General features: G+C 39.4%; 1 protein-coding gene across 1 annotated transcript in view; it reads left to right on the top strand.

Moving 5' to 3' along the window:
- Positions 1 to 5,134: 5,134 nt before the first annotated feature.
- Positions 5,135 to 27,252, top strand: part of LOC309713513 (leucine zipper putative tumor suppressor 2 homolog) — a 42,768-nt gene continuing 20,650 nt past the window's right edge. Inside the window, exons 1-2 of the mRNA XM_082545184.1 lie at positions 5,135 to 5,397; positions 24,870 to 24,981. The gene's annotated coding sequence lies outside the window, so the exon portion shown is untranslated. The remainder of the gene's footprint in view (positions 5,398 to 24,869; positions 24,982 to 27,252) is intronic.

Here is a 27,252-nt window from a genome sequence, read left to right as displayed (position 1 = left end):
TGAAGTTTGAAGTTACAATTTGGTTTAAATTAAGTAATAATTTGGCCAAGCTGCTGTTTGTTACCACCAACCCCCAAAGTGTAATGAACAAGAATACCAAGAAGCAGAATTTTCCCTTAATCTGGTCAACTAAATAGCATAAATTGCTGTCAGTTGTATTACTCAGTGACATAAAAATGTCTGTTTCACATTATTCAATTTTGATTTAGCTCGTTTTGCTTACAGCTTGGGGCCTTCATCTGTTGGTGTTTATATTAACAATCTTTCAGTTTACTGTTGAATCATAGGGCTGGTAAGCAGGACAAAGAGTACAAACACATGACATGTGGTTTACTTCCCCCCTCTCTACATGATATGATCGTAGCAGATGAAGATAAAACACGCACTGTGTTTAGGTTTATGCGTCAGCAGGTCATTCCCATTGCTTGTCCTACTTGTCATTCATGCATTTTGCTTTGACTAACCTATTTTCCTTATGATGAGTGCTTACAGTGCTTTTGGTTAGTTGGTTAGTTAGTTCATTATTTTCCTTCCTGCTGGAGATTTAGAAATGAGAGTGTTTATTTGTTTTACTGGCAGTTTACATTCTTCTATCTTTCAGTTAATCAGACTTGTTTATGTGTGCAAACACGAGCTAAAACTGACGTCAACGTAGAATAATTGCAGAGATCTTGCTGTGTATTTTGCTGCAAATACCGTACACCATGTAAGTCAAATGCAAAGTGCACAAACAGGGATATCACGCAAGTACACGAATGCTTTTATACTGCACCTGGGAAAACCTTAAAATGTTTTTCCTGGCTTTTTTGCTCATGCTTAATGTATCATAATGGAAAGCGCTGCAGTTTCACATTCAGGAAATGGACTCTCAAATAGCGGAGATATAGGGGCCATTTTTGAGTGAAATGAGTTGCAGCGTCACTGACCACTTACTCTTCACCAATTACCTCCATCCGGCATGTTCATGAATAAAATGAGCTCACAGTGGGATGTGGAGGGTTCATTATCAGCCAACACAGCATAATTTGCTGATCTGAGCAATGATAGGCATCTTGGACATGCGTGCAGGAGCTGAGAGCAATGTGAACACAATGTCCTCATGCTCGAGTGGCGAAGAGCGCACTGATTTCGGGGAGTCATTATCAACAGGCACGCAGCATTCAACCCACACACAATTATCAATTACTGTAACAACTCTTCTCAGATTCTCTAGAGACCAGATAAGTGCAGGGCAGTTTTTTTTCCTCCAGTCCTATTATGTCTGATTGCTGTAGCCCCACCAGTCGAAGTCAAAAAGTTGAGTAAATGTACAATCCTGCAAAATGGAGTACAGTGGTTTAAATTTAAAGATTTGTTCTTCATATAAAAAAAGTAAATAAACCTTTCTGTGCAAACCCACAAGACATCCACATCCACAAGTGTGCATGTTTTGCAGCTGCATTTTAAAACAGTGGGACAACTCTGGAGGCTGTACTAGTGATTAGTTGGTCATAGTTAGCCCATACCATAAACTGTATTCAGGAGCTGGACATAGCTAGTTACCATCTTAAGGTTTATGCTACCATCATTACCATCTTAGTTTTATGAGGTAAGGAACTATCACAGACCTGACTCTAAAACTGAGGGACACTACACCTCCATAGAGTAGAAACTTGTCAGTCACAAACTAGACTTGCCCTAAAGTATACCCTGCTTCATTGTTCTTTTAGACAATAATGAGGACCAAACTTTGCAACATGACCATCGTGCTATATTTGATAAGTGTGAAACTAGTGATTCAGCCCATTAATCTATAAGGAAAGGTTCTACTGAAGCCACAAATCAAGGAAACTAAGTGCTCTGTTCCCATACTATTGAATTTTCTCATATGACGTCATGCACACTTTACCCAAAGTTGTCCAGCAAACTGGATGCAATACTGTTATGGGGAAAAAATCCCCCACCTGGTTGGCAGTGCTTCCTGGAGGTTGCTCCCACTCTCTGGATGAAGTGAAGGTGCTGCACTAAAAACCTTGCTGGCAGATTGCCACAGTTGCCTGTAGTTTTTCATGTTTGTCTGCAAACCCTTGTTTGTGACAGTAAAACCTGAAAAAGTGTGATCAAAACCAGAAAAAATAAGTAAAAGTTGTACTATAGCACTGCAGTCAAGATGTTTCCAAAGATGTTTCCTTCCCACTATTTCACACTCGGCTGCGAACCGCTCCAGTGCGAGCTGGAGGCCACCACCTGATGAAGCCAACATAACCACATCATCTACAAAAAGCTGAGACAGTTTTCTGAGACCATCCAGTTGGAAGCCTTCCACCACTGGACTGTACCTAGAAATTCTGTCCATAAAAATTATGAACAGAATCGGTGATAAAGGGCAGCCCTGGCGGAGTTCAACTCCCACTGGGAATGAATCGGACTTATTGCCAGCTATGCGGACCAAGCTCCTGCAACGGTTGTATAAGGATCAAATTGTATAGCAACGTGCCAGACACCCCATAGTCCTGAGGCACCTCCCACAGTCGAATGCCTTCGAGTCCACAGAACACATGTAGACTGGTTGGTCAAACTCCTTTGCCCCCTCATGTATCCTTGAAAAGGTAAAGAGCTGGTCCAGAGTTCCACGACCTGGGACAAAACCGCATTGTTCCTCCTTTATCTGAGGTTCAACTAACGGATGGACTCTCCTTTCCAGCACACTGACATAGACTTTTCCAGCGAGGCTGAGGAGTGTGATCCCCCTATAGTTGGAACATACCCTCCGGTCCCCCTTCCTGAAGATGTGAACCACCATACCGGTCTGCCAATCCAGAGGTACCCCACCTGATCTCCACGCAAAATTGTAGAGGTGTATCAACTAAGACAACCCTACAGGATCCAGAGCCTTCAGGAACTCAGGGTGAACCTTGTCTGCCCCAGGGCTTAGAAGTTGTTTAAATGTGATTTCAAGGCATCCTTGTCTGTTACTTTCATTCAAACTACGACCACAGCACAACACACCACACAGACCAGTGACCGACAATCATTTTCACAATGACTGCCATCAAACTCCAGGAAGTACTCCCAACTGGTTGGGAAACTGATTTTTTTCTTCTTCTTTCTTTTTCAGACAGAGACCATGCCAGATGGTCTCTGGCTGGTCGCTAAACCTGTGACTGGAGTTTTATCCCTTGATCCTACATTGTCACCATGATTGTCACACATGGTTAATGGTCACATCAGAGGAGTTGGTCCCTTGTGGTCAGTGGAAAGAACACAGGTTTAATGTACATTTGCCTTGGCTTCTATTTTTAGAACTGGAAGCTATGTGCGTCTTGGTTTGAATTGCCATAAAATTGTGTACAGACAGAACTAAGATGGCTCAAAAATGTATTATTTCAAGTTATATTATAACAGTAAAACACAACAGGTTATTCCAACCATGCATTCAGACAGGACGATTTGATTATTTACAGTTTTTCTGTTCATATTTTGTGTTATTATGAGACTATCTATATGTCTATATATCACTCTCTCTGTGTGGACTTATATTTAACTTTGGACTGACATATCAGTCAACGTTCAGCTCTAAAAATAACCAAAAGAACGAGAGTTTTGATGCTGTTTTTGATCTGAACCCTCTGTGCGACTGTGCATATATAGCCTTCTTTCACTCCTCTGGAGCATAAAAGCTTGTCTGAGAGGGTTGAGGTTCGTTAGGTGTGACCTCGTTCTACATATTTAGAATACAGAGCAAAGAACTGGTTGTGCTGGAGCAGGCTTTGAATCTAGGGTACGTTATCTTCATCACAAAACTGTACTGTGGGACTATGATCCCTTTACAACCCAATCAGAGCGGTACCATCTGCCGATTGATAGGCTGTAATTAAACAGTGTGGTGTTTTAATGTGGTAAACATGCACTGTTAAATATTTCAGACTGCTGCAAATAGCTTTTAGAGACATATTTTTCTGTATTTAGGGGCATCTGAAAGTCACACTGGGCTTGCTGGATAAAAGTGTGTGTCCGTGTACAGGTGTTGTGCAAACATACTTGTGTTTATATTACATTGTGTGGAATTACCTGGCTTATGGGGTCAATTGGGGGTCAATCTCCCATGACATAAATCGTTACTTTTTGTTGTAAAGACTTTGTTTAAGGTTTTATCAAGCTAAGCTTTGAGTAATTGTTAAGGGCTTAGTTTATCGCAGTTCATGTACCGAAAGCACCTCACAGCGGGAAGCTATCAAGTGGGCTTCAAAGTAAAAGCATGTTGTTTCTGTTATTTTGCCCCCTCTGATCATATAACATGCCTTAGTGTTTGTTTGATGTACGAAAGAAACTGTAAGCTAAGAGTGTGCGCGTTTTGGTCCTGCTATGACTTCTAAAATTAACATCCTGCTGCCACTTTATGTTTGCTTTTACAATTTCTGTGCAATATGCAGAATACTGGAGAAACCTCTTGCCCTAATGACAAACTTTTACAGATTAATGGCAAAATGATGTAGGTTATTATGATCATTATTACTATTGTTTAACCACTGTCCTCTATAAATTCTTTCCAAGAAACTTATAAAATAAGTATTTTTTAACTTACTGCTATTTTATTAAAACCACAACGGTAGGTGAATCTCGGATAACCAACTTCACTCATGCTTTTTTTTGTAATATATAAAGATAGAATTTAAATATAAACATATAATTTAAATTAGCATTAAATTAAGAAGAAAATGTAAAAAAAAAGAAATCTACTAGACCCCAAGCAATTTCTACTTAGGTTCAATGCACAAAATGATAATTTGAAATGAAAAAAAGAATAATCAGTCTCTATATTTTAAAACCTCAAGAGCTAATAGTATTGTTGCGGATCAAATATAAATAATTAAATAAATAAATAACCCCTCAAATCAAATAAACACCTCCCAGGACTATTGAAGGACTCTTTTTGAACCTTTTTGAATTAATGAAGATATATTCTTTTAATATAGTTGCACTTTGTTGTTTGTTCGCTTTTATTTATTTATTTTTTCAGTTTTATTTTAAAAATTTCTTTGCCTGAAAATGTTTGAATGAAAATCTTATGACATTTATTCCTTGTAAACAGTGTTATTTTGAAACATATTACCGGATGTAACGTCAGTTTTTCTCACCAGCTTTCCGCCTCTCTAATGAAATACGAGCAGCTCCCGTTCAGCTCCTCGCAAAGCAACAAACGCGCTTTCAGCGACAGGAAGAGTAACGAGACAGCTTGAGCAAGACTTGAACATGCAGTTTTGTCAGCTCAGCCGTGGCTAAAGTTACGAGTTTGTGGATAAGACAATTTAAAAAGAAGAAAAAAAACATTCCCGAGGCATCCTGATTTTCCTCCTCAGATTTTTCCACAACAGAGCAGAGCAACTGTCCCGGACTGTCCACAGCACTCTGTATACGGTAGGCTCTAACTAACCTAACAATCAATGAAAACATGATACAATTAGTGTGCGTGGCTTTATGTCGGGGTTGAGTTGTGCCAAAGCATGTGTGTCTTATTGTTTACTTTGAACGCACAGATATCCAACTTTGTCACACCTACTCCACACAGGTGTATGATTGGGAAATAAAGAGTAGGTTCTTTTTCTTTTGCACTTTAAAAAGTCTCACTTCCCTTTTTTTTTTTTATCGATGTGTGCATCGCTCATGACAGGTTGGGTGGGTTTAGACACAACAAAGTGCCTCCTGTAGTGTATCCAGACTCATTTCCTGTCCAGACTTCAGCTTCAGTGTAGATTATAAATCAACAGTTTCATTATCGTGGACTTCCAGCATGTCCTCCTCATCGGTCTCTTCAAGACTAATCTGGTTTCTTTCTATCTTATCTGTTTAGAAATGGAGAGCTGGCTAATTGCTGTGCATTATTTTAGTCTTAGGGACATGATTGCTTTTCTACGAACTACTTAAAGTTGTCATTTCTATGAAGAATCAGTGGGTGTCTTTCACACGATCTCCTCAAAATTTGTATGTACAATAACCTAAGCATGTTGAGTGCTAAAAGTGGGCCCTCATGGCAATAAGAGCCTTTAAATTTGACCCAAAATACACCTTAGTTTTTTTGTCCCCCTAGCGAACTATAAGAAACCAATAAAACATTCACATTGGCAGCAATTCTTTCTGTTAGTCTATGTAGTATATTAAATTTGTGAGTTTTGGTTGGTTGTTACACTTTGTGTGGATGTATATTTGCTTTAGCCCTTAAATTGTAATGTGGACATCAGTAGGCTAAAGTTATATTAGTTATTAGTCAGTTATTAAGTTATTAAAGTGATTATTATAAGGAATAAAACCTTGTTATTTGTTTCCACCCACACTTTGGGTCTACATGATGTGGAATGTGTTTTTCCTTTGTGGCTTTCTGGTCTTTTCTAAAGCTAGAAATGACCAAACGTGCAGCATCACAGGAGACCTGAAAATCTAGGCCTGCTCCACAGGCGGTGAGTTTGTTTTAGGATTGGTTTGCTGCTGTCAACCAGAATGAATAACACCAGCAGGAGCTCAGAAAAAGTTTTACTTAACAACAAGCAAACATGAAGTCTTTGGGGGCAGTGGCAGATTTTATGACCCAATGACAACAGAAAGTAGGAGAGAGCAGTTAACATTCACTCAAGTACTGCCTGACCTGCCCCTGGGACAGAGCAGCAACATATGTGAATTCTTAAAATGAATGGCATTCCCCCCGTGACGCTGTCTGCAGTGGAAATTGGCTCGACTCAGACGCACATTTACAGTACTGTTGCCCGGTGTGCTGTGAGGCCACACTTTGATTAAAATTAAAATCTGTGAAACACAAAAAAGTTTACATCTATAATAAGAAGGATTTATGCTGCCGAAAAACCCTAAGTGCACTTATTTTAATAATGAGGTAAAAAACAACAACATTCCCTCTATTTTAGGTTCGCAGCTCAGTCATCTGTAAACAAAAGGCCAAATGCTTGGAACAAGATAACATAGTAAAGAGCAAACAAAGCGAACAGTAGGGCAAGCTCCGGCCTTCAAACCCCCACAACTCTGCAGGATGCTGTATTGAAATTTCTTCTGCTTAAACATACAAAGCAAGGTCAAACCCGCACCTGAGCAGCTTTGTCAGTGAGAGGCTAGACAGCCTATTTGCACTGATAATTTGTCAAGTGATTTTTCTAAGCACACGGCAAGCTTCCCTAATTTCTAGAGGAGTGCTTTGTCAGCATAAAAGAGCACTCCTGACACTAAGACATATCCCGCATTGTGTTTTTATTTTCTTCTCTTTTTGCATGACGGGTGAATCATGACTCTCGATGTTTAGGGTTGGGGTGTGATGACCAGTATTTTGCTTGGTTAACAAATCTGTGTTTGTTTTGTTTTTTTCTGTCCTGTATTGTATATGTTGAAACCTTTAAATAAAAGTGTCAGTAGGGTGCTTGAACCATCAGTCACACAGGCCTAGAGACCAGTTGGCGACCACCCCTGGGAAAATGTTACCTGACCCCGTGGTTGACGAGTGGTTGCTGGCTGTCCCTGCCAAAGAGGGTGTTACAATGAACCCTCTTTTGGTCATTTGCAGATTGCCACAGTTGCCTGTAGTTTGCATGTTGTTGAGTTTATTCATCCTAGTTAAAGGCTGCATGTGGGAAAACACCTGTTACACCTACAAAACTCCCAAAATCCAAGACTAGTCAAGCTGCAGAAAAGGTTTTGCTAATTCAGGCTTGCAAATACTTATGTGCTCATTTAATGTAATCACATTTTTCAGCTTTTTATGTGATTATTATGAAACAAACTGTGTGTATGAGACACTGGCGGCCTTGAGGCACCGTATGTGCTGCCAGTTAAAATCACCCCAAGCACTAGAAGAGAAAGCACTGTTTTGATAGGGAGGTTTACTTTAGTGCAGTGCGCATTTGGTCATGTAATGTGTCTTCTCGCGGCACCACACCTTGTTTGTTTCTAGTCAGACTTGTTTTAATCAGGAAGGCTGAGCTGGAGGTATGAGTGTATATTAGTATTAAAAGGCCATATTGTTTTTGTTTTCTCTGATACTTCTCAGTTGTGCTGCTGTGAACGTTGCCCTTGAGCTCTTTAAACTAAAGGTCGTGGCCCTCTATTGTTTGTTTTATGCTGCACAAACTGTCTCCTTGAAGGAATAATAATATGAGAGAAACTTTAAAAGACAAGGGAACAATGGCAAGATAGCGGGAGCTGTCAGGAACGTAAAAACATGTGTTGTATTTAGTCTTCGTGAGGGCCCATCACGCCACATGAAGTGCAGATTTAGTAATTACTGGGTTTCTTTGTTTATGCAGCGCCTCATTGTGTTGAATTTGTTCTCCTCTCAATGATTGCTTACTGTAATTAGTGTTGTTGCAAACTTTCCCACACAACAGTGTTTTAAAACTGTCTGAAATTATGATGCTGGGACTTAGTGAGGCTTTTAACACAAATAGATGGAGAAGAAGATTGGATACAAGCTTTTATTAGTATCAACATTACAGAAGAAGGAATAGAGCTCTACTTGAAGATCAATAATTCGCTGGGAATTATGTCTTAAAGGAAGACTTGCTGTGGGCTGATATAAAATCCATGCTTTTTCGACTGTGTACAGATGAGCTGAATGGGGGTTTCAGGTAGCTGAAAGACTGCAGGTTGTTGAAGATGTTGACTAAACAAAGTGAGCTGTGACCAGGCGGCTTTAACTGTGTGCCCTCCGTTTTCCCACTGTTAGAGTTACTGATTTCAAATAGCTTATAGTGAAATTCCAAATCTCTTTTTGTTGTGATATGATTAGATAGGCAGTGTTTCCTCCTCTGTCCTACAGTGCATTTATAATTACTTTCTGCTTTTGTAAACAGTCCTTGAGCCTGTGTTGCTGGGCACACGTCTGTAAATGACAAGAAAGGGCAATTCTTTGTACTCTTGTCAGTTCCTGTATTTTTATATATTAATACAATAGGATGTGATAATAGGAATTTTTTATGGAAACCAGAACACCTTGGCAGGCTAAGTACGAGGACATCAACTCTAATCCAGGGCTTTTCTTGTCTAAGAACTAGCTTTTGAGGAAAAAGTCATACTTTCTCTGATGCAATACCTTGACTTCAGTTCTCTTCTAATACTGTAAACGAAGGATGAAGCCGCGAATGATTATTTTAGCTGATGGAAAATTACTTTCAGGGGGTTCCGACAGCACGATTTGTTTAAAAAGCCTGTATTCCTGTCTTTTTTTCTTTTAAGCTTCAGTAAACAAAGGTTCTCTTACATAAAACTGATGAAAGGTTAAAGGATAAAACCTCTTTGTTGGAGGGTAAACTTCTCAATATGCAGGAAAACTTTGGTAAAGTAACACCAAGCCTGGCTTAAACATGGTTTTCCTGACTCTGTAAAATGAAAGTAATACATCTAAGCATACAAATATGCTAAACTGGTATTTATGAGTAAAAGTATACATGACAACCAAACCAAAGTAAGGACCAAAGTAGCCATAATTACTTTTTATGCCTCATTTATTTGCACTACTCTTATTTCAGCTCAGTGTCAGAGTAATTAGGTTACTGGATTAAGTTGTCATTTACACTAGTTGCTCTTCTTCCTGCTGTCACTATGAGTACTCCTCCTCACACATATCGGCATATTTTTATGCCTTTAACTTGTCAGTGTGGTTCTTCATGAAGATGGGGATATGTTACATGAGTTGACGGGGAAGGCTTTGCCTGGCTTCTTCTTCTTCTTCTTTTTTTTTAAACCACAGTTTACAGTTGTGAATGAAACTATTATAGATACAGATATTACAGAAGCTATAGATGTAGCAGTCAAATAGTCTGACTCAAGTGTCAAGGAAGCAGACTCAGCAGACATTTCGGGTTCCCAGAGATGAGCGATATATTTACAGTGACCACCATTATATGTGAAACTGAACAAATCTCCCCAAATTAACTTAATTAACAAAAACCAAAAAGCAGATGAACTTGGTAACACAACACACCTCTATGTCAGAATCACATAAAGCTACTTTTCTGATGGCTCTGTATGGAAGGAAAATATTCAAGAAATCACTTTGTGTCCTGAAAAACAAAAGGAAACATTCCTATGAAAAAAAACAAAAAACAGTCAGTCATGACATCATCAGTACTTTAAAAATCAGGATATGTGGAGCGGGCCTTTCCCACACCTGACATACAAGAAGACTAAGAATGAAGAACTAGTGTCAGTATGCACAAATGAGTCAATCTGCAACATAATAAACTATAAAGCAACATGGGACCAAGTATTTGCTTTAATCTGCTGAATGTTTGATTTTGACGTCAACATAATTCTTACACAAACAAACCTGGGATACTAAGTGCAGCAGTGTTACTTTGACAATAGCAAATCATAGCCAATAAACACATGTAGAGAATAATGTGCTTAATGTGCAAAAAGTCAATACTTCTGAGATGAATGGAGTATTTCAACTACTCATCCACTTTGTCACACCTCTAAACTGCTGACCCTTTGCTTTTAGCTTCCTCTACTTTTAGCTCTCCTATGAAGTGTAACGACTAAGAACCAGCATAGAATTCTGCCTAATAGATCAACCCATGTCACTTTCGGAGTCTGTGCTATAGCAAGGAGTTGTCCTCATATACTAAACTGAATCTTTTAGCTTATTGATAGTAATTTTAAGCAGTTTCCTGTTATTTCTAACTGTTGGATAAATGGTCATGTCTATTCTGCTTCAGTAACAGCAACCCAATCTAATAAAATAAAAACAGCTGGTTTTAAAAAATGACATTTGTATTGTAAAAATAGAATTGGAAAGGGTTTTTTCCCCCTTTGGGAATGGACCTAGGACCTATTTTTGGGGGCACCAGCATGGCTACATTTTGGTTCAAAATCCATGAAAAGCCTGAGAACTCTGCTTGGAAAAGGTGTTATGAATAACAGAGCCCCTATTTTGGTAGATATCCTAGATTTATTATATGAAAGATACGTGACGGGGGCCATTATGGCCATACAAATAAAAAATAATGGAGAATCTTTATATTTTTTTTTAAAAATGCACCCCACAATTAAAATAACTTGCAGGTTTAATTTACTGCTGAGCATTGTGACCTGAGCTCCTGTCGAGGATTTGGTTTGGTACTCCTAGCCAGCTCTGAGCTCTTTGCACAGCTGGACTGAACAGCTGTTTGAGGGCACTGAGAGGCAGGGGCTGAGGTTTTAGAGACCTCAGATGCCTGAGCTTGGGAACCAGACAGGACATTTTGTGGCCTTCTTTTCTGCCTAATCTCTCCTGACGCGACCAGGTTGTGTCTGATCATTAAATTTTGAAGAATACAGATTAAGATGGGGAGTATTTGGAGGATTTAACAGCAGATGAATGTTACACTCAGGCCTCCCAGTTTCTCTCCTTTGTTAAATCTCATGTGATTTTTATTTTTTTTTTTTTGCTTTGTCCCAATTTTCAAGTGCAGCAGCCATTTATCTGTGGACATCTTTTACCTTCTAAATTGCCATTTTTTGTCCTCCTTGTCTCCTTTCCCGGTGCTTTGACTAATGGCCCCATTTCAATGCAAATGGACCATGGTGCCAAAGCACCCTCCATCCATATTTTAAAACTTTTGTCTTACAAAACTTTGGCCAAAAGTTTTTGTTTCTAGAAGATTTCCCAGGACTTTTTTATACCTCTACAAAAACCCATAGAACCACATGTAGTACAATAACTTCAATATGTTATATGTCAACATGATCAACTTATGTTTGTGTATTATACAAAGGGTGTGCAACTAGGAAATGACTTTAATGTTAACCTGTTGATTTTCTGTCTAAAAGAATTCATAGCTTGAACTTATAAAGGTGAAATTGCTTGATTTATAAAATATTCAGCAATGAAGCATTGGTGTGCATGTGACAGAAGATGGGGAACGAGAGAAGGCATCGTAAAGAGAAGACAAAAGAAAGCCACTAAAGCAAAGACAGAAGATTTTAGAGCAAATGTTGAAGATGAAGGAGAAAAATGTAACACATGTAGTTAGGCCCACAAGTGGTGTCCTTACCACAGTGTGTAAAACAAGTATAAACAGATGTTTAAGGCAGGAATTCCCACTGATTTTGAAATAAGAATCTCAAACCCTTGACTCATGCTGGTGTCATGACACTGACGTCATTGTTTTGCCAGTATGCAGCTGTCAGAAAAACATTGTCAGTCAGTTGATGAGCTTCAGGGCACGTGATTCAGAGAGACTGGAGAAGGTTCCCTTTTGTAACTGTTTTCTTGATTGATTGTTTTGCCAATAAAATATCACAAAATGTCAAAAATAATCTTAATTTTTTAGTAAATATATTGATGGTTTTTTTCCCCCAACTAACTTTCCAAAACTCAAACAGTCATTTTACCTTATATGACAAGATTTTCTGATAATAAGAGGACTCATTTGTTGCAGTAATACTTAAATTCAGTTTCACTGTCTGGCCTGACTTTGGTTTTTTTTAAATAGACTGATCAGCCAGTGCTTTAAAAAAATAAATTCAGGGTTATTTTTTATATTCAAGTGTGACGCAAAGTGGACATGACTCTACCAGTTTTTATTCTACAGACAGAACAGAGTTCATCCCCTGAATACCGATGAATGTAGAATATAAAAGCTCTCTCCTTTCAGTAAATTTCTAATGTGCTGTTTAGAGAAGCAGGCTGAACCTCTCATATTTCTCTTTACTCAATCACTGCTCCACCGCTGTAACTGCATTCGTTCTCTTAATCATCCCCAAATGTTTTTCCCCATCCCCACAGACTTGACCTGTGCCACTGCCTCCTTTCCTGCACTCACTTTCTGAATGGGTCACAGTAGTGACTACATTTACAGTTTTGTAAACAGCCCTGATAAGATACCAGAACGGCTGGGCTTAGTTTCCTTCAGAGATAAGTTGCTGTCATCAACATCACTCAGGGAAAAGTGTCCTTGGTGGGTGGAAGGTAGGAGAAGACACTATTTAAGTCTGAAGTCATTGAATGAGCTACAAAGCATACTGCCAGAGTTCTAACAGTGTATTACAAGCCCAGTGGGGATAGGTTATATATTTTATAATACAAAAGCTACAACTTGGTTTAGCTATTCTGTCTTACTACCTTCTTGGAAGTGCTGCTAGATTAAGCAGAAGTCACAATCATGATTGGTCATTTTATTTTGGTAATTGTTTGATAAATGTAATTAACTTAAGTTAATAAGATGCACAATATTAACTTATTACACAGAATTTTCTTGAGCTTCAACTTATTAAAAAAGAGGTGGAGGTGGTGGGAGACCCAGGGTCTTTAAGCCCCAGCATGGACTGATTCATAGCGCTTTTCTACTCACCCGGAGTACTCAAAGCGCTGTATACAACATACCTCGTTCACCCATTCACAACCACTCATACAAGTGCAAACTAATAAACATTCACACTCCAATGAATGCATCGGAGGGCAACTTGGGGTTAGTATCTTGCCCAAGGATATTTGGCATGCAGACTGGGAAGCCAAGGATCGAACCACCAACCTTCCAATCAGTAGCTGATCTGCTCTACCACCTGAGCCACAGCCACCCCAACAAGGTTTTGTTGTGTTTTAAATCTTCTCTTCTTCTCCTCCAACTTCATCCAGGCTTATTTTTGTTTATCTAAGAAACATCTGGAAACTCAAATCTTTACTGTCAGCCAATAAAAATTTGCTCTTTACATACATTTTCAGTCGTCCTTGGTTGCTTATAGAAAAAGCTAACCCTTGCACGCCATCCTACTTGTTAATAGTTCCTTTAATTTTCTTCCACTTAAACTTAGTATTTCATGCAAAGCCTTACGTGGACAAGCTCTTGCTCATATATTGTAGCAGATCTGCTGAGACCTTATTTGAACAGTTGGCCTTTCCCATCATCTGAACAGTCGTTTAATTGTTCCACACTTAGTTTAAATTCAGAGATCACCAGATGAGATTGTGGTGCCTCAACTTTGGAACAGCCTTCCTCTATCCACGAGACAAGCTGAACCAGTGGTTTGATTTAAACATCAGCTGGAAACGAATTTTTTGTAGGTTACCTTCTCCTTAATTATTTATCCTAGTGCAGGACTCCCATGCCTCTGGAGACCTGCACAGCAGCCACAGGGAAACCCCTGGAAAGTTCACACACAACTGCCTCACAGTGTTTAATGTGGGCCAGTTGACCCTAAGCGATCCACAGACAAATGCAGTTGCTGGCGACCATGATTAAATCTGCCTCATGTTCATCTACATCTACCTGTTGACTTTAACTTCCTCTTGGCAGATCTTTTATGACCGAACGCTACCTTTTAGTCATCTCGCCTCAGGCTGTCTTAAAAAGTGAATGAGTTTGAGCATTTAGGGAAGAGTACAAACACACCGTTATAAAAGAAAGGGTGTGTATATATTGTTATGAGCCAAAATCACCAGCATTGAAATTGAATTTAATATGACATTGAAGACCCAAGCAGATATTATAACCACTATTTTATAGTAGAATCATAGTAGGCTAAATAATCTTTGCCACATGAAGTGACTCAGTGGTCTCCCACTAGTTATATTTGGGTATTACGACCCCAGTGCCTCTCTTTCTCATCACTCTCGTCTGTGTGAAATACAGATGCTAACAGTGCTCCCGTGTTTTCTCTGGGCTTTGCAATCACTGTTAGAAAAGATTAGTGTAGCTATATTAAATTGTTTGCCCCTGTCAGGGCCACTGGGGTTATCAACTTCCCTGGTGGAAACCCTGTATATAGAGCCTTTATCTTTAATGTCAGAAAGACCAAAAAGTCCTGCAGCAGATTATATGGCACTGATCCCTAATCTCGATATCATTGAGTCAGTCTGAGATTACATAAAGAGCTAGAAGCACCTGAACATGCTCTGAAAATGGGGGACTACGTCTAAAAATGCTTGCAGTTTTTAAATGGTTAATGCAATACTTTTATTAAATGTTTCTGATCCCATTTGCTATGAGTCTACATACTAACCACATGAGGTTAATTTGTCCACTGTTTTGGATATGTTACAATAATGGTGACAATGTTGGATCAAGTGAAGAAGGCTCCAGTTGCAGGAAAAACCATTGTTAAAACCCAATTATTCAGGCCTACAGACCAGTCAGTGAGCCCCTGGCAACCACCTGTCACTAGGGAAAAATTATATTCCTCAACTGGAAAAAATGTCTGGTGACTACTTTGGTTGCTAGCCTATATGCTGCTGTTGTGGTTTCTTCTTGGTTTCCAGATTGGGTTGCACTCTTTCAAATTTTATTTCCACTTTGTTAGTAGTCAAAGAATATTTGTAGACAAACGTGGAAACATTACGGGCAACTGTGACAATCTGCTATCAGCCAAAGCAATCAGCCTCTGATAGCCAGCAACCACTGCCAACGAGCCAGCAGTAACCTGATGCTAGCTTGTACATTGCACTTGTTCTAAACATGCATTGCATAACAGCATGTAGTCACTGTGAGCATGTTAACATGAGTGTTTAGCTCAAAGCACTGCTCTGCCTGAATTAATCTGCACAGAATTACAAAGATTCCTGTAAAATATTCTTCTGCTTAATCATAGGAGGGCATCTCTGCATTGTAGCTGAGCACAATTTTGTCACATGTTGTCTGTAGCCTGAATTAAAGTTTATCCCAAAATGGCCTATAAGGAGAACAGAGCATGTACACATTGTGTGTTGCATCATCTGTGGATGATTACGCAGTCTGAAAAGACAAAAAAAAAACCTTTAAAAACAACATGCCATATTCCCATGAGCAGATGTGATTGGCGGCGGTAGTTAGTGTGATCATGACATTCACAGCTGCTGCAGGGAGGCCCATATGTGCTGATGTACAGTAAAGCCCTGCAGCATCTCTGACTCCTGCTTCTCTTCTCATTTTTTTCTCCTTCCCTTCCTGCTCTCACACTGTTTTTCTCCTCTTTCGCTACCCCTCATTTTGCCACTCACTTACTCCTCAGTTGTGTCAGCTGGCTGTTGTCCTTCTGTCATCCATCTTACAGCCTCTGACTGAGGTGCAGCCCACAGGCTTTCTCGACGACTGGCCAGGAACATGAGAAAACAGGAAAAAATAAATAAACAGTGCAGCAACTTAAGAAACGAATTAACGTCATTTCTGTGATCCTGAATTTTCATCAGACTGGATTCATATGTTCTTATTCAGAGCCATGTACACAAAGTGAATATTTTCCACTTTTAAGGGGCAGTTAGTCTAAACCCTACTGTTTATGGTTAGGCAATAAAAATTACTCTGCAAGGTTTAAAAAAAGATATGGTTTTTGGTTAAAATACAACAATTGCCACATTTTTGCTCATACAGTCCAAGGTCAGTCTGTCCTCGATTCACAAAAAACACACGGCACATGATCATCTAATGGGTCTTCACCAAAATTCTGGAATAACTGAATTGGTATCATGAGTTCTGAGCTAGTGAATCACTGAGTTTGATATATTTTTGGTTGATAACGTGACATGTCTCCACTGAACATACAAAATACACGCTACTGATCTCAGGTATTCTCATGATAAGGTGGGGCCAGGTTTCACAATGAACTCACCCGAAACTCTGGCTGATTGGGACCCACACCCAGTTTCACACCTTGGCTCAGGCGATTAGAGGATCATCAGGGGGTCCTTTTGTCCCTCTGTGGGGGGATACTCCCACTAGGTTTATATCTGGGACTCTCCACCATTTGACCTTAGAACTGAAGAAGCTTCTCGGATGAGAGGTGAAACGTCTTCAAGTAACTTAAAGAAGTCCAGACGCTTTTCTTTGCAAGCTCCTTTGACTACGATGACCTGGATGATTGAGAACCTTCACAGACACACGCTACAGATCTAGAGTCATGCGAAAAAGAAAGTTTTCATTGAGCTCCAAGTAGACCTGTGGAAAAATAAGTGCATCGTTGGTGCTGTTAAATACTGATCACTATAAAGTGTGACCACTTCTATAAAAGCAGATGTTTTAGGAGTTTGCTGGTCTGCTGCGTTCAGATGTGTGTTAAGACTTTGCCACAGTCTTTCCTGGAGTGGATGTTCCAGCAAGTTGGACAATACAAAGATCAGAGGAAAAACTCCAAAAACTCAACCGGTCGCCCCTCCCTGAGCCTGGTTCTGCCGGAGGTTTCTTCCTGTTAAAAGGGAGTTTTTCCTTCCCACTGTCGCCAAAGTGCTTGCTCATAGGGGGTCATATGATTGTTGGGTTTTTCTCTGTATCTATGAAGCGCCTTGAGGCGACTTTTGTTGTGATTTGGCGCTATATAAATAAAATTGAATTGAATTGAATTGAATCGTAACTGACATCTCAGACTGTGCAGGCCTCAGTTACCATTTAAATATTAAAGTTCACAAAGTTACACTTACAAAAAGACTTAAAAATATTGCTTTTTTTGTAAGGGTTGCCAGGACAAAGCCTGTTCTTTCTAAAATGGACAGACCAGCAAAGCTTAGGTCTGCAAAGCTGCATCTGGCCAAACCAAAAGGCTTCTGGAACAACTTTCTTTAGTCAGATGAGACCAAAGTGGAGCTGCAATCGGAGAAAACCAAAACGAGGTATATTAGCACAAACACCTCATAACATCTGTTGAACACTGTGCCTGAGGGGTGATGATTTGGACTTGTTTTGTAGCCATAGGACCCTGGGAACCTTGCAGTCATTGGCTCAACCATGAACTCCTCTGTACACCAAAGTATTCTACAGTCAGGGGCAGCATGATCCTCAGCACAGCAGTAAATCTACAACTGAATACAGTTGTAGAAAATGCAATCAAAATCCAGACTTGAACCCAACTGAAATACTGTGGGTGGGACCTTAAAAGAGCTGTGTAGAAATAAATGCCTCCAAACCTCAATGAACTGTAGTAACGTAATAACATTGGGCCAGAATTCCTTCATAACCATATGGGAGACAAAAAAATGAGTACTTTAAGTTATTGTTACAAACTATTGAGTCATGGTGTGTAGATTTACAGAAGACTGCAAAGCCTTGTGAAAACTCTTTTATCCCCATGTGACTTTACTTCCTATTGAAACACATCAGTTTCAAAGTCATGCTGACTGTCAGGAAAAAACAGGACAATTAGTGTCCTTCAACATGAGCGAGTAGGTTGTTTTATCTTGGCTCTTTCATGCTTTTCCATGTGACTGGGAAGAATTGGGTACACCCAGCTAGAAGGAGACGTCACAGCAGACCTAGAACTCAGTGGTGGGATTCTGTGTCAACTATATATCTATACTGATAGATTTGATTGAATAACCTTTTTAAAATTATTTTGTTTGTTGGAGTTTGCCCTGTTTATGTCTTTAATCTTCAGCTATTACAAATCTCTGGAAATGAGAAGCAAGTTACATAAACTGGAAATATTCTTTACCTAAAAATATTGGCCAGCAGCCCACTTTTGCTTTCTTAATCTTCAGACTTAAGTTCTCCCTCAGTTTTGTTGTCATTTGCTTCATCCGCCCTCACTCAAGGTCACGCAAATCAGGCTTTTATAAATAATCAAACATAAAACTTGACTGTTTCTCTTGAGTTTGAAGAGAAACTCATAACTCAGTGTAATATTTCATCCTTTGTCTTTTGTTGTTTCTGTCAGTCTCAAGTGAGTCCTGAATGGCAGAATTGTTGCAGACATTTATCTTGGCTCTCTTGAAGCCTCCACCTTTTCCTTTTTACATCTTCATTTAGTTTCCTCACAGTAAGAGGTACTGTGTGTAACTGACTTATGTAAGTGGGACGACCCCCTCCCTGAGGTTGGTTGTTTGGATATTTTTAAATACATTTCTCCTTGCTCTCTGTGTGATTTCTGGCCTGATTATTCTCCAGCTTGGAGGCCACGAGATGGACGACACATAAATGTACTCTTTTTAAAACAGACATGCTTATGACTTATAAAAATATATCTCAAAGAGAAATCATATGCCTATGAAAGAGTCAAAAGAGGTGAAGGTTTTTGAATGGGGGGGGGCTGTGCGGTAGATGTCTGAGTGACTGAGAGGTGATGGGAATGAATGAGGGTGCAGATCAGAAGCTACGTGGGAGGTGGGATGCACGGTCAAGCAGGACCTGCGTCACAGTGTTGCATAATAGCTTATTCAGACAGAAGGGAAGTGGATCTGAAGTGAAGAACATGTGCACACTGTTTGAATACGCTCTCATCCTGTCATCGCACTGCCAGACTATCCTCGCCTAACAAAAAACTTTTCCCAGTTATTCCTTTTCCTTTCAACCCCCTTTTACACAACCCACAGTTAAATAAGACAACATATTTTGGGGTTTTTTCCACAGTGCTGTGCAGCTATGCTTATGTATCTACAGATGCAAAAAACTTTGCAACTGATTATTCTTTGGTTTTCTTACTTTTGTTGACATTTTGTACAAGAATCTCTAAACCATTGTAGAAAAGAGTCGGCACATCTTATTGGTATTGAAAATAAAGCCATTGTGTAGTTATTGTAGCTTTTGTTTTGCATTAAAACGATCTGATCATAATAATGGAACAGATGTAATGTTTTACACTTAAACATTTATTTGCATTTTTTTCATTCCAACATAAATGGCTGAGTGTTTTTATTTTGAAAGGCATTTAATGGAGAGGCAGCTGTCTGTGACCCTGATATAAACACAAAGTATATGTTTTCGCTAATTCTGAAAGACTTAATGACATAAAATTGCTTTCAACTGTATTTAAACAGATGCACAGCAATGAAAAGCAACTACTTGTCCCTGCAGTCTTAATTTTCACTTAAAGAAGGCAATAAAATATGATGCACATCCTCATTTCATTGTAACCTCATTCTCAGTCTCCACTACTCATTGCGTGGAAGAAGTAGCTGGATTTTTCTCCCAGGAGGTTTTTAAAATGCACGAGTATGTCTGAGGTTTGGCCTGGGTGAGGATCCTAAATGAGGATGTCTGAGAAAAACTCTGAGATTCTGCTGATCCACCTTCTTACTGTCCAAACAAGGCAGACATGCCATTTTTCCTCCTTGGATTCACTTCCCCCTCACTGCCTATTTTATCCACTTTAAACAAACATCTGTATGATTTCAGAATTCTGAACACAATGTTTCCAGTCTCCATTCGATGTTTCCCCCCTACATTTATACTGTTAGATAACCACACATTTACAATTTACAACAGAGGTCAAGTGAAAATCAATTACATGCTTTCAAGTTTATTATTACAGGATACTGTCAATATGACTGTTTGCATGGTGCTCCTTTATGCTACACCACTTCCCTGTTTTTTGAATGGCCTTTTGTTGAGTGTGTAAAAGTCCAACTGCCTCTAACCGAGTTTGTTAACCCGCCTGCAACCTTTGGTACATGGCTGAGCATTAGGTTTATTATTCTAAGTGCTATGGGATGGCAGTGTTTGGACAAGGAAGAAGTGGGACGCCACCCTATTTCTTAATAGGGTGTCCACTGGGCCCTGTGTTTTTTGTGTTTGCATGTGTGTGTTCACATGCTTTTGTGTGCGCATGCCTGAAAGCCTGGGAAATGCAGAACCTCATTTATCTTCATTACTTATACTCTATTACACTGTCCTTCCCAATAGGTGGCTAAATTTATTTCCTGCACCTCATCCCATTTAATCCTGACTGCTGCACAGTGTAGCTGTGAACTTACTGAATCCTGTTATTGCCAGACATGCACATATGTTCATAGTAATCCTGCATCTTTATGCATGTAATCAGGATATTAATCCCTAACTGTCAACTCTGGTTGTCTGCATTGATTATTTAAAATTAACTTGATGTACAGACAGATACCTGCTAATTAATCCTCAGTGTAGGCTAATAAAATACTAGGATTTCATTTAGTCAATGCAATTGAAGCACAAACTTTTTGGCTGGGTTTCACCACATAGCAGGACATATTATTTGTAAGATGATTTAATTAAAAACTCTCCAAAAGGCACCAGTAGCAAGAGCATGGCTCGGAGGTCCACTTCAGTGACTCAGGATTGACTTGTTTTTTGAAGCCTCAAGTGGTCACTAGAGGAACTGCAGCTTTTGATACTTCAGCACTGGCTTAGATTTTCAGCCCTTGATTTGCAGCTTCCTTCGAAACGTATGTTTGTTTGTTTGTTTGTTTTTGTTTTTTAGGGCTTGTTGGGTATATTGGTGTCTAAAATTGTATGTGTGAGTGTTTGTCTCTGGAAAGACAGGCTGTCTACATAATAGCCTTGTTTTTACTCTATGACAGTTGTGATTGGCTACAGTTCACTTTAAATTGATAAATTTTAATGATTAAAAAAAATAATGATTGTCACAGTTTATTTATATTATATATAAGATAAACAAATATCAAAATATCTAAACTACATTTTGCAATTTCTTTTGGGATTTTAACTTTTTTCCAGGGTATAGTGAAACTCTAATTTGAGATGGAGAGTAGATGACCTGCTCTGACTCCCAGAGTTGTGATTTTTCTTTCTTTATGTGGATGGTTGTTGGCACTCTGGCCTACAGGTTAAACCCTAATCTATCATCTGCAATCTCTTTGTTACTAGTGTGAGCTTTTTTTTTTTTTTTTCTTTTTTTTGCTGAAATACTTTAAATGTGCTCTGAATAACTTCTGCTTCAAATGCAGGTATATGGTAATAACTAAATTATTTTTTCTTGGTGTGTAAATCTACTTTCCAACGATCCCTGTTGAACAAAAAAATGTTTCTTTTCTTTACCTTACCATCTTCAAACTAAAATTAATCAATTATGTTGGAAAAATTTGTTTCAGTCATTTCTTTCCCCCAAATAACAAAAGCTACCCTTTTGGTGGAGATGAAGTAGGGCGCCCTACTGATAGCTGAGATTTATAAACACATTTTTGTTTTGTTTCCTACTATTACAATTTACTTTTTGCGCCTTTTAGCCATATTTTTGAGTTTCGTTTTCCTCAATCAAGGATAATAAGGACAAAACAAGGATGGGATCAATGATAGAACAATGCCCTCACCTGTTTTCAGCGACAGAACTTTCAAAATCAGACTAACCTCAATCCTTGCCATCTCATGTTCCTACACCAGTAAACTGCTGGTGAGAGGATTCCTTGTTCTGCACCAATCCCTTGAGAGCAGATGACACTTTTAACCAGAACCTGCAGCAGGTGGAGAACTGGTTCTGTTACTGAGCTCACTGAGGCTGCAGAGCAGGACAAGAACTACACCATTGTGGTGTTTGATGTCATTCATAGGCATGTCAATGGTGCCAGCCCTGCTGCAGCTTTTATGGATTTTTGGAGGGTTGTCTAGTTTTCCTTTTAGGAAAATTGGGGTCTAGATCAGACTGCATTTTGTGTGACATAATAAGTGGTTATCAAAATACTGCCCTCTGCTTTCTTTTTATTCAGTGCAAGGATCCAAGTCCTGCGTCCTTCTTTGCACTGTTTGCTCTGTTAAGTAAACACCTGCTTATGTTCTGTAGGTCATTTGTCAGCCTTTAAAACAAACAAGCGTTAAGGCATTTCTTTGCTGGCCTTCAATTATTCTAAATGGCTTGGCCCTATCGCTGTACAGCATTTAAGAAGCTGCATTTAAGCCATCTGGATTGAGCTACATTACATGTGGGAAGCCACAGTCTCCTCAGCACTTCCATCTGTCTGTAACTTACTAATACAGTGTGTTAGGCACAGATGGAAGAGCTGATGGCTTGGCTAGTATTAAATAAAGCCCTTACAGTTGCAGTAACCCTGCAGGCAGTTTGGTAACATTAGTTTTAGCAAACACCACAAATCTTATCATCCTGCTGATGAAAGGAGATTCACATGAACCAGTTAGCTACTGCTCCTCTCTCACGGTTTCTCAGCTGAGACCACCAGTCTATTTTTAGACTTGCAGAACATATAAAGGGTTTACAGACATCTTTGTGTGTGAGTGTTTTAATAACAAATATAAACCCTAATTTCAGTTAATATAGGGTTACATTTTTTTTGGTAGTTCGAACTGTGGAGTAGACTTTCTTGTTTCAGTTTAGTCTTTGTAGTTACATTTAGTTAAATTTTAAACTCAAACAGCTAAAGGATTGAGATTGATGATCATCTATCCATCCATTCTGGATAGACGGGTGAAAGAACATATGAATGGACATATCTCTGATTCTATGGAAATTATTATTAGTCTCAAAGTGGGGGTGGAAAAGGTTGCTCTGGGTTTCTGGACTTCTACCTCCACACCTAAAATGACAACAGACCACTGCCACCATCTGGAAAGAAGTAGAGTCCATCTGCAGCTCATTAAACTGACGTATTACTAATAAAGCAATAATTTAGAGGTAAGGAGACAAGACAGCACTCATTTTGTACTAAATATTGAGCCCTGCTACTACAGTACAGTGAAATAATCCTAATTACTTGCGGCACAGTCAAGTTTCGAGAAATATTACTTCAAGTAAAATGAACTACAGAAAAAGACAAATTCTAAGTTACACTGATATAAGCCAGAAGCTTTTGCCACTAACTGCAGAAGAAAATTATAGCCGACCGGTACATGGCAAAATATTGTACATTTACAAGTTGTGCATCCCTTGTTTTGTCATTTTAGAAATATCTTATGTTTCAAGTACTGATACACATTGATGTGCTTTTCTTTGTTTAATAGTCCCAAGGCCTGCATTGTTTCTTATGTAATAATGTGGGAATGTGTAGTTTCACTCAGAGCTTTTCTTGCATATGTAGTGTTGTATTAAAAAATATTTTTTTCTTTTAAAATTGGTGGTTAGTAAACTTTTGCATTTATCAGATAGACATAAAAGAAGAATGCAGGCATTTCTCTATAATAATACATCATAGATGTACTTTTGTTTTGTGTGGAGACCAATTGCTATTATGTGCATTGTCACACCCTCCAAAAAGGCCCATTTCGCAGTGAGAAAAACCTTTATAACTGTAATTATAGTTAATTAAATGTAAAATAAATTGTGTGATACTTGGGTTCTGTAGATATTTATAAAATTAAGAAGTGATGCATCACAACTTGAAAATTTGACCTGGAAAGAGCAAAAAATTGAAAAGTAATGTGTTTTCCTTTTTATTTTAAAAAGGGAAAATGCACATTAATTAACATGAACACTTTGTCCCATCAGTTGAATGGATAGTATTTATCCATACGGGCTAATTTTCATCGGCAGTACCTTGTAGTTTGATAGATGAAGCCTCTGGTGTATGGCATTAGATTTTGGTGCAGTTCTTTCTTTGCTACTGTCAGTATTTAATTCCCAGCACAATATTTACTGAAAACATGATTGTGCCACAATTAGGGTGATCTCACTGTAGCAGCAGGCTTGAATATTTAGTGTGAAATGAGGGCTGTCTTGTCTACTCACCTCTGGCACTTCTCACGGTCTTTTCTTGTCCTCTTCCATTACAAACTAAATTATTGCTGTACTAGCAATACATCAGTTTAATGAGCTGCAGATGGACTCTGTACTTCTTTCCAGATGGTGGCAGTGGGTTTTTGTCTTTTTAGGTGTTGAGGTAGAAGTCAATTCAGAATTTTTAGGTATAATTTCTAAACCTTGCTCAACCTTAGAAAGTGATTTCCTGTGAAAACCCGCAAACCCCACACGATTCCCTAACATGGAAAAGAATCAGCACGAGCATTTTAAAACTTGTCCCAGGGTGTAGTTGTTTTTTTTTTTGTTTTTGCTTTAAACGAGGTGCAAGTTTTTGTGTTCAGCCTTCGCTCTTGTTAACAAGGAAAAATCCCCTCACTCTCAGGCTTCTTCCACGTGAAGTCTTTTTGCCATTGTGACTCAGATTTTCCTCTTTCTTGCCGACTTCTATAAACACACTTGTCACTTTTCACGTTTTCCAGCCTCCCCACAGCAGTAGTAGTCTCGCTGCTTCTCTTCTGCTGATTCAACATTGTGCTTTTGTGTGTGTTTTATCCCCTCAGTCTGGGAGAACAGAGAGGCGACAAGAAGAATGACGAGTTCCTGAGATGCTCAACGGACTCGTACATGATTTTCTAAGGCCTCCAGAAGCTGAAGACGGGGTGTCAGTGACAGGTAAGAGGAGTTTCTTGCATGCAGTACTGCTAAAACCTCTGCATATGTTGAGGCCATTTCCTCATACCCGCATTAGGTTTTCTCTAATGGTCATTTCCTGTTTGACACTTTGACGTTGTGACTTGGCTTCAGCGTGGCCCACATGTTGCAGCGTGCATAGTGCTGGCGTGGACGTTAACACATTCTTGCTGCGTGGGAGCTTGCAACAGATCTTAATCATGGATAGGGTATTGCTGTAATTCCAGAGCGGGAGGCATAACCCTAATCTCTTTGCCACATTATACAGTAAATCAGAGTGTGGTTAAGTCGGGTCCCTGCCAGCTCAAAACAGCCCATTTGTGTGGATTTATGTATGACTGGACTTGCTCAGTAGGACTACTTATTTTAATCTACAAACGACCCTTTCTCTCACTTCTCTCTTCATACTGATGAAGCACCCTACTGCTGAAATTTTCTCAGCGGTTTTATTTGGGAGGTGTGCATGAATTGCTTTGTGCCATGGTGGATTATTTTGGAGGTAAGTGGTCCAAAGGGCTGGCTGGTCAAGGCCAGTTTTAGCTGCAGCGTCCAATGGGAGTGTGTCCCCATGCTGAGGCAGCACGGACACTGATGGATGGCCTAGCTTTCTGTTGGTTTCTGTTCCCAGACGGGAGCCGTTGTTATGAAACTATAGAAGGAAGCAGGATGACGGACCGCAGAGAGATGGCAACACAGCTTATTGTGGATGACCACCTGATGGGCATCCGCTATAGATGTAGATAAAGTAGAACTGTGGGCTCTCGGGAGCCGTTTTCAGTGTTCACTAGAAATTATGTTACTCCTGGCACTCCTAAACATTTTAAGTATCACTGTAGGATAATAAACTTTATATGACTGAGGAAGAAAAACTGGAGACCACAGACAGATGTACCCAATATTTCTGCAAAGCCACACTGGAATTATTTATTTTACTGGAATTTCCCTCTAATATTCCTCATGGTTTTAACTCTGCTGTCCTGCAGATAGAGAAGTTACAGAATTTTACTTTACTGCTGCTTCAGCCTGTAAATCAGTTCCCTCAAATAGGGGCTGAGTCATGTTGGCCATCCCATGCCAGTAAAGTGGTAGTGTTAATGGTGGCATTCACAGCGGTGATTTGCAGCCTGCGTCTTTAGTCCAGCAGTTGTGGCCTCCAGGCGGCTGATTAATGGTGTTTGCTCTCAAATGGTAGCCTCCAACAGAGAGCAGTTTCTGTTGCTTTGGCTGCAGGCTGATGAGACCTCACTTGTGGCCCATTTAGTATTCTCAAGACCTCCCATTGAGACTTGATCAAGAATGACCTTGAACTCCATCCCCAGCATCATGTCTTGTTGCCTGAAGGACAAACCTTGTGCCTACTACTGTGACCCAGTTCTATGAGCAGGGAAAGAGAGAGTTGAAAACGAAGAGGGACAAATCTGTGTTTGTATGTGTGTAAGGCGGTGGTGGCAGGGCATAGCCTACTTCTCGTACCCTACTTTAGCCCTCTCTTTATGTGGGAGCAACTGAGCTACACTGACTACACCATCTCCTGTTTCCTTTTTCCTTTTTTTCATGTTTATTGACCAGATGGTGGCTTACAGGTCAAGGCAAACGCTGAATGCTGCCAAAGCCATGTTGGAATAAACTTCAGCATGTCATATCCTCGATTAAACTGCGATTACTGTCTGATAATCCTAAATTGAAGTTCAGTTAGTAATGCTGGTGTAAGAGTAAGCCAGCATGCATGAAACTTTAATAAAATAAAATTATTACTCAACCTATACCCACACAACACGAAAAGCAGACATGCGAGATTAACAGGGCAGCATTTAGCAACTTAAGAAACAAATATTTGTCTCAAATGTTGGTGGAAACTGTATAAACCATACCTCTATTTATACAGACTATAACTATATTTGGTGATTTGTTTTAGTATTTTCTTAATTTCTGCAGTGAAGGGAATGAGGGAATTGTATAATTGATTGAATATATCAATAGAGGGCTTGCAGATGTTTGGGTTGTATTTAAGGTCTAGAACCATATATGAAACAGAGAAGATGGAGAGGGTGTACATTGTCAACATCATCTCTGCTTTTAAAATTGGGCTTCAGACTTTTGTAGTTGGGGCTAGATGAGGTGACCCCCAAGTTCTTTTTGGTTTTGCTGGAATAGGCTCAGCCTGCTGAGGAATTTCCTATGATACACTTGGCATTCATCACCACCTGTCTACTTCCCTCTTTTAATTCCTGATGCATTTATATGCTTGTCTGT

Source organism: Aulonocara stuartgranti (genome assembly GCF_965226115.1).
Source record: "Aulonocara stuartgranti genome assembly, chromosome: 8".
Classification (NCBI taxonomy): Eukaryota; Metazoa; Chordata; class Actinopteri; order Cichliformes; family Cichlidae; genus Aulonocara; species Aulonocara stuartgranti.
The sequence above is the reverse complement of the archived record's forward strand: the minus strand, read 5'-3'. Positions and strand labels throughout refer to the sequence as shown.